Source organism: Macaca mulatta, chromosome 13, assembly GCF_049350105.2.
Source record: "Macaca mulatta isolate MMU2019108-1 chromosome 13, T2T-MMU8v2.0, whole genome shotgun sequence".
Lineage (NCBI taxonomy): Eukaryota > Metazoa > Chordata > Mammalia > Primates > Cercopithecidae > Macaca > Macaca mulatta.
In genome coordinates this window covers 108,430,371-108,447,750 of record NC_133418.1, presented here as the reverse complement: position 1 = coordinate 108,447,750, position 17,380 = coordinate 108,430,371, and positions in this window count along the sequence as shown.

Here is a 17,380-nt window from a genome sequence, read left to right as displayed (position 1 = left end):
TTGCATCAGAGCGTGGGAAGCCGAGAAGACCACCCTGAGGAGCCCAGGATATGCAAGCTCATCTGAATGGTCTTTCTGAGACCAGACCCTTCATCCTCCTTAACTGTGAGGATCTGCATCTGGTCATTTCCTCCCGATAGTGTTCCTCCCTCTGTTGGTTTCTGTCCCTATCAGCCAGCCTTCTTTGTCCCTCATTGTCACCCGCATTCCCTACAGGTATTGGCTTCTCTGTGAAATTACATTCAGGGGATCAAAATTCCCACTTTTATTCTCTCTGCTTATGTTTCTGGCACAAAGTGAGAAAAGCATCAAAAAATAAATTCAACCAGTTCTCTTTATATGTATATATATTTTTTCTGGCAACAGTTCTTCTTGTCCCATAGCACAGTTGGAGGCATAATTCACAGTTTCTGTTCCTTCAGCTTCTGGGTCCTTCAAAGAGGCAGGATAAAGCCAAAGTGAGATATCTTGGAGTATGTCTCTGAGAACCAGCATCTAGATCATATTGGATCGGGTGTATCTGTTTGTTTGTTCACTTACTGAAAATAAAAGCATGTTATTGCCCTACTGTGTGGTTTCTAGTATAAAGCAGCATTCTTGGATGGGCATTTGTCTGGAGGCAGAGCACAGACAATTGGGAAATAGAAGGCAAAATTCATCCAGAATTCAGCCATTCCTCACCACTCCTGCCATGACCTCCCCAGTCCAAGTTGCCATCACTTCTTACCCGGATGACCATGGTAGCTTCCTAAGTGCTCTCCCCACTTTCCTTCTTTTCCCCTGCCCCACCTCACAGGCTAGTCTCATTTAAATAAGTCAGCATGTTCTTTTGAAAAGGTAATTTATACCACGTCATTCCTCTGTTCAAAACTACAGAGTCTCACCATTTCACTCAGGGCACTCAGAGTCCCAATCTAGTAAGGCACTGCTGGCTCTGCCATGGCACAGACCCCACTCCTAGCTCTCCACTTTCCTGCCCTCTGCCCACCTTATTCCAGCTACACAGCCTCCTGATCCCAACACAACAGCTGGAGTACTCATGCCACAGGGCTTTGGAGGTACCTCTGCTCTCCCTCCACTTCTCTCGTTGCTTGCAGTTCTAACACGAGGCTCTTTATTTTGCAGCCCGTTTAAGAATGTTGAGTGAGCTGCAGTGTTAGTACAGGAGACAACAGGGAGGTCTGGAGGTTAGACATGTTAAGAAACACTAGTCTGTTCATTAAGGATTTCCTCGTCTGCTTCTACCTGAAGCCGAACATCTGGATGAAATATGCAAAAGCCAGCTTACATATTTGGGTGTTCTTCACATGGCAGTGTTTGCCAGAATAATGCAGACCATCTGGTGACTGTTGAAGTTTTCACTTTTTATCCTTGGGTTAAGGTTCAGTTACTTTAAATTCAAGAAACATTTGTTTACACCAACATTTTACTAGAGCCTGTGTTGGTGGCAGGGGATACAGAGATTAATGATTCTCACCGTGGAGGAACTTGAAAGCTAGAGGAATGAGTGGCAAGGTCACAGGTAATTCTACCCAAGGCAAAGAGTGCCAGGTGAAGGTTCTAGATCCAGGGGTTGGCTCACAGAGGGGTTCCCAACAGCTGGTCACAGGCAGCTAGTGATCTGGAGCTTGAGAATTTGTAGTCTATTAAGGCAATGGGAAAGAATCTAAAGCTCAGTTGATTAGTCTCCACTGTGGGGGAAACAATCTTGGGCTATCCAAAGCTAGGGTGGACAGTAAAAAGAAATTTGAGGTCCATGATATTGGGGCAATGCTATATTTATCTGTCAATGAGAATATGTGCATGTAAATAAAAAAAAATCAACTTAACCTTTGGGCTAATCAAATATAGGACTTTTACTTCTTCTGAAATGCTTTCTTTACTGGGTAAACATTTGCTGTCCACTCAAGACACAGCTTAACATCCCCCATTGTCCTAGAGAAGCTTTCTCTGACCATGAGTATATCAACCACTTTGATCCCTCTGCAGCGACCTCTCAGCAACCTGAACTCTGCCATAGTTTTCATCACCCCATGCTCTGATGGTCTACACGCAGGACCTCACACAGACCAGAAGGAAGGGAATGCATGCTCTTTCCCCCACCTGGGCACCTTAGAGCCCACCATCCTTCATACTCCCATATGGAGCTTTCTTTTGATGCTCTTTAGGGAGCAAGTTCTGAAGGGACAATTGAGAAAAGCACACAAGGACCATAGATGGCTGGGGTGACAGTGAGGGGAGAAAGGGGCATTGCCTGGGGGGACAAACAGTGCCAACATTTTGGCTTTCTTTTAACAGAGGACATAAGGGACTCAAGAGAGATGTTTTCAGACGTGCCACATTCTTCCATGGATATGTCATGAAGCTGGATTTCAGGATACCTAGAAGAGCCTTCTCTCTTGTTCCCCTTCTATTAAACCCACATTGTTCTCTGCTTTTCTTCTTTTGTCTCCACCTTCTTTATTCCTCATCACTTTAACGCTGCCTTTCTTTTTCTCTTCCTTTCTACCTACTCATTTTAATTCCTATGTCTTAAGAAGGCCTAGGCTCTAACAGCCAAAGAGTAATGGAGAAAGAAGAGGGAATAGCATGACTGAGCTTACTACCACTCAGCATGGTGCTAAACAGTTTCCATACATGGTCTGATTTAATGCTCAGCACTGTTCAGTCAGGCAGATTTCTTGTTTATACTTTTCAAATGAGAACTCCAGGGCTGAAGAGATTAAAGGATGTTTCCAAAATCACACACCTAGTGCGGAGCAGTCATGTCATTCTTTGAGTGTCAACTGCATATTAGGTCCTGTGTAAGCCCAGGGGTACAAAGATAAACATGACATTTGCCGTCAAGGTCCACTAACCTAGCAGCAGCGGAGCCTCCTGTGATTCTGCTGAGACTCTACTGTACCTTGCTCCCTGGCACAATCAATTCACCATTCAGGGAGAATCATAGCAAGTGAAAGTCTGTGGAGAGTTATAGATGAAGCAAGAATGGGCAAATACTGGAAGGTGTTGAAATTGAGTGATGGATATCTGGAGGTTCACCATATTACTTTCCTTACCTAGCTAACATCTGGAAAACTTCATGTCACAGGCTTGTAATTGTGTCTTTTCCGAAATAGAGACACCCAAGTTCAAAACGGAGCACATCTTCTCAGTAATCGAGAGTCCTAAAAACAAAAAATTTCAAAACAGATGTGTCCTTATTGGGACTTGTTCTTGCTCTCTGGTTTACATAGGGTTTTATAGGCAAACATGGTCCCTCAGAAAGAAGACCATATGCAATGAGCAACCCACACGCCATCTGCCATTAGACACAGAAGACGGGAGAGCCACATGCAGTGAGAGACCTCTGTCCAACCGGGACATGATGAGATACTCAATCCTGTTTTTCAAGCCTTCTGTGCATAAATCACAGAAAACACTAGAGACAACTTACAGTACTCATAGGAAGCCATTCTCCCTGACATTGGAGTCTCCACTTCTGAGAAGGAAATAGAATAATCAGTTTCCTGCAAGCTTGCTTTGTTCAGGGAAAAGAACTTGACTGAAAACTCAAACATGTTTCCACCTCACATCTTCTCTGAGCAAGCTTTTCTTCCTGGTCCTTTGAAATCTTTGGCCATGATGGCTTGCTGGTAGCATGGATCCATCTCTGCATGGAAGATGGCAACAGGCAGGGTCCTTTGCTGATGCCAGATCTCTTCCCACTCAAAACACTGCCATGTGACAATTTCAGAAAACAGCTCCTCTGGTTCTGCCTGCACTGAGAATGTGGTTTTAGCTGCTGACTGACATGGTGCTTTTGCTGCTGTACAATCTGGATGTTGAGTCTTGCCTAATCCAGCTCTCTTGGTGGGTCAGTTCTATCAGGCCACAGGGAATGGGGTGATAGTGCCAATCTATCATTCAGTGCTTTTCCCTCAGCATATCCTACATGCTGAGGCTTGTGCTCGGAGCCTGCAGGAATCAAAGAGGAGCATCATTTAGTCCATCCCCATGGCAGCTGAGGCAACAGAAATAACATAACTCAAGCTACATGTTCAAAAGCTTGATCTGCTCCTTTTGCCCACAGCTCACTCCTGTTTCAGTGCGTGACCCTCCACTCCACCCAGTCACTCATACCAGAGACGTGGGATTCATTCTGGATCTTTCCCTGACTTTTCTCCCCACATATCATCAATCACTAAGTCCTCCAGAGCTTTCTTCCGCACTCTGTGGGTCTGCCCCCATTCAGACCCTTCCTTCTCCCTCTCCCCTCCCTGGATGTCCCACACCATCTTTTCTTCATTTAAAGCTGGAGGATGGTTCACGGCACTTTACTTTTCAGTGTCTGTCAGTGACTCCCCATGATCCTTCTGATCAAGCCTGTCCAGTCACCTAAAACTCAGATGCCCTCCATGCTGCACACTCATGAGGCATCTCCCATTTCACGCCCTACTCCTCTCCTTCGGGAGTCAAACCAGGCTCTTGACTCCTTGCAGGATTCAACTCACATTTTCCTGATACCTCCTCTCTCTTCTTGACTTTTATTCTGTCTGGAATATATCTCACTTTGTCCAAATACTACTGCCTGTTCTTCATACCTCACTCAGATGCCACTTCTGTATGAAGCCTTCCTTGACCTGCCAGTCTAAAGGCATCTTATTTTTCTTTAAATCCCTTTAAGACTTCTGTTTGGAAAAGCATTGAGGTTAGAGGAGAAGTTTTATATAAAACAGGTTTGGCCTTGAAATTTGATTAAGCCACTAAATAACCAGGTACTCTTGAGTTAACATCTTGAGCCTCAGTTTTTAAATCTGTGAAAGGGAGAATGATCATACCACCTACTTTGTTGTAAAGATCAGAGCTGACGTATGCAAAGCAGTTCCACCGTACACACAGTAGGCACTTGATAGAGTAGGAATTGCTCTTGTTATTTATGTCAGTATACTGTACTGTCTGTGAGTTTGCTGGGTGTTGGGTGAGGCTCTTGCCCTCATCCATTTTCAGACTAATTCTGGTTCTGGTGATGTGCTGTTCCTAGTTTGTCACAGGAACGCTAAGAGACGAGGCCCAGCTCTCTAAGCACCAGCACTTTTCCAGGAAAGGTCTGTGTCAGCTGCCTGTTCTGATAGAACAGGGTGGCTGCCCAGGGCCTGCCCCTGGTCCATGCTGGGGACAGCTGCATTTCCTGTACTGGGGGAAGAGCAAGGATCTGATCTGGGGCTGCTGAGGGCACAGAGCGGTCACAGAGAACAGCAGGTCCAAGACCCACATTATCAAAGCCTGAGGCCCTGCAAGGACTGGCATGTTTCATTCAAACAAAAGGAAGGGTTTCCTTGAAAACCCCACTCTTGCCTCCCCCACATTTCCCTCTCGGCTGCTTCTGTGGCCACACATGTTTCCGATGAATCCACATTCAAATGAATTTCAGCCGACAAATAACTCGATACAGCTCTTTGGTGGGAGAGAATTCCATCAGGATGAGGTCATGGTTTGGCTACAGTAAAATTAAAAATAACCTAGAGCCCCCCACTGCCCAGCCTGGCATCAGCCCAGGACAGTGCATTTGGGAACCATTATCGGGTTTATCGGGGTAACATATCACAGAAAACCTGCTTCTGTTTATAGACCATTTTATTATTCCGTTTTGACATTTCCCTTTTTTCTTCAACCCCTTTCCCCCTTAAGCAAATATCTATTAGACTGAGTTGAAATGTGATCCAACCAAACATACTCTTTTTCAACTTCAGGCTAAAGCAGGTCTGACTAGAAGCAGAAATGCTTAAGTGAAAAGTTATGATTTACTTTCTTTCTAAAGGGAAACAGTGTCAGAAGGAGAATTTTATGTGACAAGGGAACTTACAGCACACAGAGCAAGGGCTGACAGCTGACACAGACCTTTCCTGGAAAAGTGCTGGTGCTTAGAAAGCGGGGCCTCCTCTCTTAGTGTCCCTCTGACAAACTAGGAACAGCACATCACCAGAACCAGAATTAGTCTGAAAATGATCATGTCTCCAGGGTGGATTGTAGGCGTGTGGATGGTTAGAATGGAAAGAGAATGTGGAGCTCGTGTCCATTCTCAGCCCCATTATCTTACTGTTGGGGAAACTGAGGCCCACATGGCTGCAGTGACTTGCCCAAGGACACTGCTGGGACTTGAGTGTTGGAGGGCTTGAGGCTTAGAGTGTGGAAGATGTGAGTTTGAGAACTAGCTCTGCCATGAGCTGTGACACAATGGTCATTATCTTGTTGCACCTTGAGTACATGGCCCAAAAATGGGATAGTAATTGTTGCCCTGCCTATATCAGTGATTACTGAAGGACTGAGTAAAGAAACAGCTATTCTAGCAAACATTTACAGAACGCTTACTTTCCGAATGTTCTAATCCTTCGTGCAACCCATCCGCTCCTCACAGCAGTCCTGCCGTTTAGGTACAATAACGATTTCATTCTCAAGATGAGGGACATTCATGAGCGATATAATTTACATGAGCAAATTATGGAGTTGGAAGATAATAGAGGCTTGATTTGAACCTAAGTGTTTGATTCTGGAGCCTGTGCTCTTAACCATGACGTGATTCTGTCTCTGTGACCAATTAAATCAGAACCCAGATGCGAAGGTGAAAAGTGAGATCCAGGGTGAGCCAGAGCAGAGACCCAAGTCTTCTCACTCCTGCTTCCAGGTCCTTCTCCGGGACCGTGAGTTGCCCTGACTTATACAGGGGAGGCCGTTGGCTGCTTTCCTGTGCTTTCTGTCTGACCTGGACAACAGATTAAATTATGAAAGAGAAAGATGGTTTGAATTCTTCTTGAATGCATCAAAGTCCAGATCTGAAAGGAATGTTGCCAGTGAGGGTTGGGGGCACAAGGGACAGGCCCTCCCCTGAAGGCTGACACACATAACGACATTTCACGCACCACTGGGAGGTTGTGAGGTCCCCGCTGCTGAATCAGGCTTCTGCTCTTCGCTTGCTCCCCTCCTGTCTTCCTCCTTCCCCTCTGCTTTTGATTGTTCCCAGGCACGGCTACCTCCAGGCTGGTCCCTACACCGGACCCTGGGTTACCCCCCAACCTTCCTCATTAGTTCCACGTTCTTCTCCCTTGAGCTGCATACTCCAGCTCCAGTGCTTTGTGTGTGTGTGTGTGTTTGTGTGTGCGTGTGTGTGTGTGATTGTTGTTGATGTTGTGTTCTTATTCCTTCTTGAATGCACCAAGCTCTTGCCTCCCTTGGAACTGTTGCTTCTGCCCAGAACTCCCCATCTTCGCCCAGCTAACAAGTCACTCTTTAGGTCTTGGTTCAAATGTCCTTTCTTAGTCACAATTAATTACTCATTACTTCTCTCATAGAATTATTTCCTTTTGTTTGTGCCTTTCCTACATTTTGCACTAGCGTATGTATTTATTTCATTATCTATCTCTTTGTCTAGACTGGCGATCAACAAACTATTAGTGCAATAAACTGCTTAGTTGAGACCAAGTTGCCAATGGTTAAGAATAGTTTTTACATCTTAAATAGTTAGATTTCAAATATCTATATAAGCACCTATGTCATATCCTCAGTTTTGATTCTTTGCTTCATGAGCCCTAAAATATTAATATTCATTTCTATCTTTTTTTTTTTTTGAGACAGAGTCTCACTCTGTTGCTCAGACTGGAGTGCATCTCGGCTCAATGCAACCTCCGCCTCCCAAGTTCAAGCGATTTTCCTGCTCAGCCTCCCCAGTAGCTGGGATTACAGGTGAATGCCACCACACCTGGCTAATTTTTGTATTTTTTGTTAAAGACAGGGTTTGGCCATGTCTCAAGTTACTCCTGGCTTGTCTTAAACTCCTTACCTCAGGTGATCTGCCCGCCTATTTGAAGATAAAGTTTGCTGATCCTGCTCCAGACTGTAAGCTCCAGGAGAGCAGAGACCGTGTCTCTTTTATCTACTTTGCTTCTCAATACCTGACTTGGTGCCCGGCTTGGAGTGGGTGTTTAATATTTGTCTACGGAAAATCAACATATTCTCTATTCCTTCTAGTCCCCCCAGTGGGAGGCGGTGAGTTCGGTAGAAAAAATTCATGTTACATACAAAAATCTCATTCGAATCCTGTGTTTACCAGCTGTGGGACTCTGAATTAGTAAACACCTTTGACCCTCAATTTCCCCATCCTTTAAATGAAATTAATAATTGGAGGAATTAAATAAGGTAATAAAAAATGTACAGGTGGTTTGATAAAATGTAGAACGTTTGTTACTATCATAATAATTCATGCTGTTGTGCAAATAACGATTTATTGTTTTATAGTTTCGCATCCACCTTTCATTGCTTGCTCTGTGATAATGGAGAGGGACCCTGTAAATGTGTCCGCCTTGCCACTTTGGGCAATATTTAGCTCCTTCAGTAGACGGCGCTCCAGGAACATGTCAGGAGGAGGGCTTCTCTTCTGGATTCTGGATTCTGGTGTACACTTGGAGCATGGCATTTGGGGGACAGCCACTGGTTCGCAGCCCCATCAAGTTTCGGTGGCATCCCTGTGGAGCATATTCTATTAATCTTCAGTGGTACCCCTGTGGCAGATCCCCAGTGATTCTTATGGGCACTTAGGGTTAACTCCCCAGCCTTGCCTGCACCATGATGGGTTCCCAGTTTACCAGTCATAGTGTGGGTAACTGCCTGCCAACTGTGGCCCACATGCACCCCAGAGGTGCATTTCTTGCTTTCCAGTTCCTTCTGTGGGTCTCTGCTCACCTGTGTCAGTCTACCTGTATCTGAGAGGAGTATTTTTTTTTCTGCCATGTTCAGCCATGGTTCCCTGCTCATCAGCCTCAGCCCGGTATCTGTGGATTAGTTCCAATGTTGGGTGACTTAAGGAACCTCCTGGCCACCCAGCAGAGTGCAAACCCCACCTTCCCAATGAAGGGAGTCCATCCTTGGGGAAGAGACCCTTCCTTCCATGTTTGTTTCTTTTTTAAATGTTCTCCATCAATCTTAGGGAATCCTTTCAAGTATTTTTTACACCTTCATAGGTTAACTGCAACTGTTATAGATAAGAATCCCTTATGTTAAACTTTCTCTGTTCAAATAACCCTCTGGTTTCTATTTTCTGACTGGACCCTGACTGATACAGAATTGCTGTTAGTAGTTGTCTAGGAAGAGAGACACAAAGCTGGGATTTGGGGATTGGTTTGGTTGTGTTTTTAACCTTGAGTGTAGTGCTGTTTTTTATTTTTGCAATAGGAAGTTAGATGCTAATCCATGACATGCAATGGCATCATGATTGACAGAGCTGTCACCTGTGGCTGAATGTGATGAAACGCCCACTGAGGACATGCCTTGGGAGCTCTAGTGGCCACTGCACTTGATTGCTGTGGCAGTCACAAGGACTCTAGAGACTGTGGTGTGGGATGGATTCCTCTAAATGTGCTCAAGCAACCACAGAAAGAAAATGACAAGTTCTGGTCCTTTGACTATCAGCTGAAGTCACAGATTGGGAATCAAGGAGCTTTCAAGGTAGCCCTAAAATATGCTCTTACTTCTTATAGCAAAAGGGCTGATATTGCTAAAATCTGAAACAAAATTTGTTGTGCAAGTTGCTGAATTATAATGACAGTTACGTTCAGAGTCTTTGCAAGTTTCTCATGTAAAAGGACACTTATTGGGAAAGGTTAGGATACTAAAACTTGAAATGAGAACGTCTCGTTGGACCCTGATGAAACCAGTAACACTGGACTTCCAAATTTTTCTGAGTTTCCCTTGACATTGAGATTAGTTGGCCTTTCAGTGTCTTAGGAGACTAGCCTCCCTTTCCTTGATAAACCTTATTATAACCTTACCCAGTGTTAATGCCTTAATGGTGGACAATCAATCTCTTCAAAACCCACCACAACTACCCTTTGTTGCCACTATACTCATAGCTGTAGCCATATCTCTCTATGTCCAGGTAGGAATAGCTTACACCAAAAAGGATTGAAATTGTGCAAATAAATATTGGCAGAAACCAGAGGGACAAGAAGTGGATTTTATGGGTGTTAGATTAAGGAGGATAGAATATAAGAATAGACAGGGTCAAGTTCTTTGATATTACTAGATATTCCAGATAACGTGCTTGCTTATGCATCTAGAGGGGGCTTTGAAAGCTTACTTGGTTGGTTGACTGAAACTTGGTCTCAATAGTGGCCTATATTAGGGGTTGATAAACTTCAGACTGTGGGCAAGCTCCCTGATTTCATAAATAAAGTTTTATTGAAACATGAACACAGGCATACTTCATCATTTGAGTATTGTCTATGACTGCTTTCATGCTACAACAAGAGTTGAGTAATTGTGACAGAGATCATGTGGCCTGTAAGCCTGAGAGATTTAATCTGTGACCCTTCAGAAAAAGTTTGCTGACTCCTAGGCTACATTTAATGAGGATAAAATGACATAGTTTCCCTATATGGTTGGTGAGATATTGTGACTGAACTCAATTATGTGTAATCTGCACACCATTTCCCAGCTATGTTCCATGAGGAGGCTGGGAGTATAATTCCTTCACTAAGACACGGACAAATGCATTACTAAGGGGAGCACCTTTACCCTTGAAAAATTGTGGTTCCTGTCATTTACAGATCAGTCATGAATGTAGGGGATGCCACCATTATGACGTGTTTCCTTATTTGAATGAAGATGCAAGACTCGTGTAGAAAAAGAGGCCAAATGACTGCACTTACCTGCTAAGGACAAAGTGGGGGCCTCTATCATGAAGGGTACCAGGGAAGTATCAGGGCTTGGATTGATTTGGGCCACAGAGATCTTTCATATGACAAAGATCTAGTAGGACATCAACTATTGCTAAATGTGTAAGAGGAAAAATCCTACTATATCTGATTGAAAAAGAGAGAGAGAGAGAGAAAAAAAAAACTTGACTTCATCACCAAAGTGGGCACTCTAGGACTCTTTCCAGAGTTAAGTAAAATCGTAACCCCAGAAACTATGCATTGAAATGAGACCAGGTCTCCTTGAGAAAAGACTCTGAACCATTTCTTCAAGTACATACCATAGATATTCCTCCAAGTATTTCCAAAAGGGAATGTGGCCATTTACAGGAGTGAATGTTCATTTGTGAAGTAGAAATACTCAGACATTTTGCAATTATTAGGTGTTTGTTCTGAATTGATGTTAATTCCTGGCGACCCTAATAGACACTGTGTCCCACTAGTCAAAAATGGTACTTATGGTGGACAGGTGATAGATGGGGTCTTAGCCTAAGTCTAACTCTCAGTGGGCATAATTGGTCTAGGATGCACCCTGTGGATATTTCCCTTTCTTGAATCTACAGTTGGAATAGACATATTTGGCAACTGGCAGAATCTTCACATTGACTCTCTAACCCAAGGAATGAGGATGTTAATGGTAGAGAGGGCTAAGTAGAAGTACCTGGAACTTCTCTTCCTACCAAGGTAGTAAACTAGAAGCTATATTGCATAATTGCAAAGATTAATGACAACATTAAAGACTTGAAAGAAGAAAAGTGGTGTTACCTACTACATACTCATTTAACTCAACAATTTGGCTTCTGTTGAAATCAAATAGGTCTTAGAGAATAACTGGATCATGTAAACTTAATCAGATGTTAACTGCAATTTTGGCTGCTATGCCAAATGTAGCATTATTATTAGATTAAATCGATGCAGGTTTTGATACTTGGTATAATGTTATTAATATGCATAATTCATTTATCTCCACCTTAATTTGCAAGGACCATAACAGCCAATTGGTTTTTATCTGGCATGGCTAACAGTATGCCATCACAGTCTTGCCTTGACACTATGTTGATTCTTCTGTCCAGAGTCATTTGACATTCCACAAAGTATCACACATGTCCCCTATACTGATGACTTTGTATTGATTAGATCTTATGGGCAGAAAATGACAAGTATTTTTGATGCCTCAGTAAGACATGTAAACTAGTGGGTAGAGACAAACTCCACAAAAATTCATGGGCCCACCATCTTAGACTCAGTAAAGTTTCTTTAACTATTATGGAGCATCTGGAAATAGTCCCTCCAGGGTAGAAAGAGAAGTTGATGGACCTCATACTACCTAGGATGACAAAACAGGGGCAAAATTTAAAAGTGCATTTTGGATTTTAGAGGCAGCACATATCACATTTGAGTGTGCCATGTTGACCTACTGTCAGAGTCACTTGTAAGACCACCACATTTGAGAGTAAGAAAACTGTAGAAAATTCACTGGCAAGTTCAGTTTGTAATGAGAGTTGCACTACCACTTGTTCCTTATCATTCAACTGATCTGTGGATATTTGAAATGGCCTTGGAAAATAGGGGAAGTGTATGGAGCATCTGGAAAGCATCTGTGGAAGAATTACAGCAAAGACTTCTACAATTCAAGTACAAATCTTTGCCTTCTTCTGCATGCAATTATTGTTCTTTTGAGAAATAGCTTTTGGCTTGCTACTGGGTTTCCTTCTACTTGATAGAATCTGAGTACCCAGCCATGACTATTAGGCAACTATGAGATCTGAGCTTCCCATATTCAACTAAGTATTCTCTGACTTATCTAGTGATAAAAGCGGTCTTGCGCAACAGCAGTCTAACAAAAATAGCAAATTGTATTTCATAGAGAAAGCTTGGACAAGCCTAGAAGGTACAAGTAGGCTGCATGACCAGGTGCCTCAGACTCTCTCAAAATAGACTCCTGCTGTATCACCTTCTCTCTCTCAATCCATGGCTACGGATTGAGAAAGAAACACCCCTGAGGTGTTTCTTGATCAGGTGACTCAGGAAGAGACAATTCAAGACTGGTTTACAGATGCCAGCACTACTCAAAAGTGGATAGCTGAAGCACCACAACCTTGCTCAGGGCAACCCTAAAGGACGGTGGTGAAGAAAATCCTCCCAGTGGGTAGAAGGTAGAGCAGTACATGGTTTCCATGATGCCAGAAGTGAGAACTACACTGATTTGTAAACAATTGCTAGTGTTTCGCTGGAGAAAACAGGATTGAAAGAAACTGACAAGGAAGTCAGAGGAAAAGCTATGTGAATGGACTTACCAGCATCAGCATGGACTGTAAAGTTGTTTATATCTAACATGAATGTCCATGAAAGAGGATGTATCCAGTGCAGATGGGGCTTTAAATAATTGAGTATAAAGGAACACAACACTTTAGCAAAAGAAATTTGGTTTCCAGGCTTCAAAGATCCCATTGGCAACCCAAGAGAGTCAAGAGCACCATGGGAAGCCCTAGAAAGGGTGGGCCAGTGACAGATTCAATTTGTTTTGCTTTCCTGTATGCAAGGGCCTCCAGAGTTTCATGTCCCAGTTGGTGCATCTGCATTTTCAAGTCCTGTCTTGTACAGGGCCTCAGCCTGGAAACTATGAGCTGGCAGGAGATGTGGGGTTGGCACAGTGAGGAGACACAGAAAATTATAAGCCTCATTATCTCCATATCCTTAGAAGACTATAGCTCTGCTAGGGAGAAAGACACAGAGATCCATGTAAAAAGTGAATAAAAAAAATAATTCCTCAGGAAAGCAGTTGCCTTGAAACAGTGAGAAAGTAAGCAGCACAGACAGTCAGAACTGTGGTCCGCAGGTGAGAGAAACTCATAGGGGATGGAGGGGTGAAAGTGTTCCTTGGAAGGCAAAAAAGGGCTTTGGTTGGAGCTGAAGGGGTGCCAGTGTTTGAGGAGGTCAAGACAGTGGAGTGGGGGTGGGTGACAGAAGAGGCAGGCATTAGATCAAGAGTGAAAGCCAGGCTAGAGATCAGGATCATGAGATCAGTGGAGCTTGACACAAGCCCCACAGATGCCTAGGGCTGCTCCAGTTCCTGACAGGGCACTGACTACCAGCGTGTAAAGCACAACCTGATCGTCTTCAGCCTGGGCCCAGGGCTGCGGTGTCTCCTTTCTGCTCCTAACATGTGATCAGCATCGTCTTTGCATTCTACTCCGAGGCACCCACATTTGCCTGTATCAGTGTCTAGATTTGAGAAAACTAAGCCTCAGAAGACTAAGAGTGACCACAGCTGGTAGTGAACCGTCTTCTTGTAAATTCTAGTTTCTTGACAGAGGACCAGACCTCTTGTTTGAAGTGATTATAAATGGGAATGTCTGCCCCTTTCTTGAGAGATGACTCCTAATCTTAGGGATGTGACCAACGCTCACACCTATAGTTCAAACTCTTAGTGACAATATTTTGACCAAATACAATAGTATTTTGACCAGGTATTCTGGCCAAGCCTTTGGCTCAGCCCTTGGACAATCATTTCCCCTTGGGGAGCATGCTCTCCTGCCTGCTGGTGAAAGGCTGGCACTGGACAACCTGTAAGTGTCCTTCCAGCTCAGAGACTTTAGGATGCTAGTTCCATGTGCTTTAAAGCTCAGTGTGTACAAAGTGCCCTCTTGGAGGATCCGAAAACAGCAATCTAGGGAGAGTGGTGCCCCGTTTTCTTGGAAGAGATTACCCAGGTCAAATCAGCATGGGAAGAAAAACTGGGTGCTTTTTTTCTTCCTTTTGGACTCTGACTTTCATAGCACCAGTCACATTTTAGGCTTCTGAGCATTGGTAGTAGTTGGTTGGTCACAAATACCATAAAAAGAACTGCAGCCCTTGCAGGGCAATGTGCTTGGAAAGAGGTGGATTATGTTGTGTCTGCATCCCAGTTGGGGCACATTTGAATCCGATGCAGCCTGATTCTGGGACCATCCTCTGGAAGCTAAGCTGCTGTCCAGCTGGGGAGTCAAATTGGCGTTATGGGAGAGGGACTCCTTGGGACATACCAGGGATGAGGAGGCTAGTTGACCATCCACAAGGAGATTGTCCTTTCATTCTCGTCTCAGATGACCAGATTTATATTTTTGTTCATTGTAAAGGTATGTTGTTTTGGAGATAGCAGAAAACAGGCAGGGATCTGACCCTCCACAGTAAGTAGTTCATTGCCACATAGTAAAGGAAAAAGACCAGGATAGTGATAGAGCTGGACAACATGCCATGTGAGGGACAACTGAAGATGCAGGAAAGAAAAGAAATGTAGACGGGGCTTAGTCACTGTCCTCAGACCTCTGGGAACAGAGGGTCGCCTTGCTTTGTTTGGCCCAGTTTATATCCATTCCAGTGCTTGGAATGTAATGGAGAGTAAATGAATGTTTGAATGAATTAATGAACAGATCCAAACAGCAGAGTCAGACAAGTGTAAGGTAAGAACAAGATGTATTTTGGCTGAATATAAACTCATTAAAAATCAAAGTCACACAGTTAATTAACAAGTGTTCTTTTAGAGGCATAGACACTCCAGCACTGAGAAACTCAGACATCAGCATAATGACCCCCTCCCAGGAATGTCATAAAAGAGCATTTCTGACCAGTATAGAACCCAGGGAACACATGCCAAGCTGTCACTATCGGGATTAATGCTGATTAAGTTGTGAGAGATATATGTGCGGTGGCCTTGTGGGGTGGCGTTACCCTACATATCAAAGCGGGGAAAGGACACTTCTTTTGTGGTTCCATCTCTGAATTTCATGGACATTACAGCTGTGTTTTATCAGTACCTCAAGGTTTTTCCCTAAGTAAAGCACAGACTTGTGAAAGGGAATAAGGGAAGACACAGAAAGTCGAGTGACCACTGCAAGGCTAAGTTGGACATGTCATGAATTATAAAATAAAGATGAAATATTCCTTATTATTTGCAAATTCTAACTAAATCTATTAGGACTATTTAATTATAGCTATAAAAGTTGTCATCAAAATGGCCTACACTAACATCAACATTAAGAGAAGACACATGAAATCTTCATTAGTTAATTAAAATTCTTAATTTAAGGAAGTAAATGTCATTCTGATAGATTAAGTTAAGTAAATATGGTTTGCCCTGTAGGTTACAAATAAAATCCCCAAAAGAATAAAAGTTTAAACGAATAACATTCTTTCCTTGTTTTGTTCATTCATTCATTCAGTGTCCTCACTGTAGTTTAAAATAAGAGGCATGCTATTGAATGTCAGAGCTGGCAGGATCCAGGACAAGGGATAGAACTCAATAAACATCCTTGCACACATTGATGATCATCTACTTCAGTGCTCAGCCATGGCTCAACCCGGGGGAAGAAACACTCTGTGCCAAACACACTTGCATTTTACTAAGGATAAAATACCTCATCTACAAGGGCATTATAGACATTATCTGCCATATTTGGATGAGTTGCTCTGTGTAGCTGCCGATAACTCTGTGTTAAGTTGGGGAGTAAGAATGAGAATGATTTGATGTCTGTCTCCGCCGCTACTGTGTATTAATCATTCCTCACAGATTGTAAAATAAGTTTAGAAATATTAGTTCATGGTTGAGTGTGATGGCTCGTGTCTGTAATCCCAGCACTTGGGGAGACTGAGGCAGGATGATTGCTTGAGCCTGGGAGTTTGAGACCACCCCAGGCAACATAGCCTCTACAAAAATTTTTTTAGAAAAATTAGCTGGGAGTGGTGGCACATGCTTGTAGTCCAGCTACTCTGGAGGTGGAGGTGGGAGAATCTCTTGAGCATGGGAGATCGAGGCTGCAGTGAGCCATGGTTGCACCACTGCACTCCAGCCTGGGTGACAGAGGGAGATCCTGTTTCAAAAAAAAAAAAAGAAGGAAAAGAAAAGAAACATTACTTCATTAACAGATAACAGTCCAAGCCCAGGACCTGCTGCAGGTGAATGTGATAACATTGGCTCCTGCAGGAAACTGAGCCAAACTTAGTAATCCAACAAGAGGTATTATTCCGATCTAGGGTAGTGTATCCTCTAACCAGCCAGGATATCCAGATGCACTTGGTAAAGGATTCTCTTTTCTCCTCTCATGAAAAACTGTATTTTGATTGAGGTGATAGTTTGATACCTCTTCTCAGCTGAAATCTCACCTGGCTTCAATCTTCCAACATCAGGGACTGACTGAAGTCGCACATGCTGCGACCTCTATCAGAAACAGGCAGCCTCATCCTTGCCCCTTTGGATGTTTTAACCTCCAGTCTTCAAAGCTTAGCTCCGCTGCCACATCCTGGGTAGATTTCTTGACTTGCCCCCAACCTCACCCAGGCTAGGTTAGATTTCCCATGTTATTCCTATTCAATGACTTGTGTTTATCTCTATCACAATACTTATCCAGTTGAATCATACTTTTATGCCCCGCCCCCTGACAACTAGCATGTGAATTGTATGACTTTCATAAATTGTATTCTTGGCAATTAGCACCTGGTCTTACACTGAGTATAAGTAACTTAGTAACACTACAATGAATGCCTAAGTGCCTGAGCTCAGGAGAAGAAATGAAGGCTGTTTCTACTGAGAGCTTCCGCTCTATCCCGTGTCAATGATGTTCATGTACAACAACAGGAATTCAGGGATGCTAAACTGACAATCCTCTGAAAAAAATGGT